Below are 1,649 nucleotides of genomic sequence, written 5' to 3'. Positions count from 1 at the left end.
GCTGCTGAAAAGAGGCCTTTGGTACCGGTTGGTGGCACCAACCAGGACTAAAGGGGGCATTAGTTCCGGTTGGAGCCACCAACCGGGACCAATGCTCTAGCTATATATACAGGACTTAGCAGTTTTCGCCAAAACCCATCTCTTTCTTCTCGCCCCGACGCCTCTGCTCCTCGTCGCCGTCGCCGCCGAGCCCTGCCCCAACGCAGTCAGGCTGGTCCAGCTCACCGTCGCCGCCGCCGAGCCACTGCCCCGACACCATCGCCGCGCCCGCTGCCCCTGCTGGCCCCGACACCATCATCGTCGCCGCACGCGCCACCGGCCGTTCCCCGACCCTGTCGCCGTCGCCGCACGCGCCGCCCCTTCCCCGACCCCGTCGCCGTCGCCGCGCGCGCCGCCCCTTCCCCGACCCCGTCGCTGTCGCCGTGCGCGCCGCCCCTTTCCCAACCCCGTCGCCGTCGCCCCGACCACAGGCCGCCGCCTTCGGTCCGGCCGCCGGCGCCCTTTCCTCTTTTTTTATATATGCAGAAGTTTATATATGCAAAAATTTATACATAAATGCAAGTATATATGTATTTTTTTGCATTTTTTTGTGTATATGTGTTTTTATGTGTATATATGTGTACATGTTCATAGTATTTTTTTTTCATAAGTGTATTTTTTTGTTCATTGCATTTTTTTCATATATATAATGTATATATGTATGTGGTAGCTATATATATGATGAATGGATGTGGCTATATATGTATGTATGAATATAATGTTCATAGCATTTTTTTGTTTATATATGTTTTTTCATATATGTATTAATTTTATATTTAGGTTGTTAGTAGATATCGATTTTAGGTTAGTGCATTTTAGGTTAGTGTAGAGGAGAAAGTAAAATAAGGAAAAGGAAGAAAAGAGGAAGAAGGAAGGAAGAAGGAAGAAGGAAGAAGAAGAAGAAAAAGAATGAGAGGAAAAAGGAAAATAAGAAGAGGAAGAAAGGAGAAAAAGAAGAGAGGAAGAAGAGGAGAAATAAATAAGAAGAGGAAAAAAGAAGAATAAAGGAATAGAGGAGAAGAAGAAAAAATAGAAGAAAAAAATTCTATTTTTTCTTCTTCTCCTCTATTCCTTTCTTCTTCTCCTCTTTTTTTTCTTCTTTTTTTTCTTCTTCTTCTTCTTCCTTCTTCCTTCTTCCTCTTTTCTTCCTTTTCCTTAATTATTTTCCTTTCTCGAGGGAGAAGAAGAAAAAGAAGAGTAGAAGAAGAAAGAAAGGAATAGAGGAGAAAGAAGAAACTTCAACACGAGGGGGTGGTACCGATACCCCCTCCCCGAAAACATTATTTTCCCATGTATATGTATGTCACGTCGTTGTCGATATAACCCCCTCTAGATAACTTCGACATGAGGGGCGGTCGATATATATACCCCCTCTCGACCGTGATATCTTATACAACGGCAGCACCCCCCCGGCCCTCGGCCCTCTCGCTCGACCAAAACTCTCGAGGACACCCAAACCCTAGAGAGAAAACGATGTTGGTCTCCTACCCCCTCCCGCCGCGCCCCTACCCGACAAATTAACTCTCTCGAGGCCACCCAAATTTACCAAGTTAAAAGAGCGTTGTCGTCGAGGCCACCCCAAACCCTTGAAGCGTTGTGTCGAGGCGACC

The sequence above is a fragment of the Triticum dicoccoides genome, chromosome 7B (genome assembly GCF_002162155.2).
Source record: "Triticum dicoccoides isolate Atlit2015 ecotype Zavitan chromosome 7B, WEW_v2.0, whole genome shotgun sequence".
In the NCBI taxonomy this organism is placed as follows: domain Eukaryota; kingdom Viridiplantae; phylum Streptophyta; class Magnoliopsida; order Poales; family Poaceae; genus Triticum; species Triticum dicoccoides.
This window is presented reverse-complemented; position numbering follows the sequence as displayed.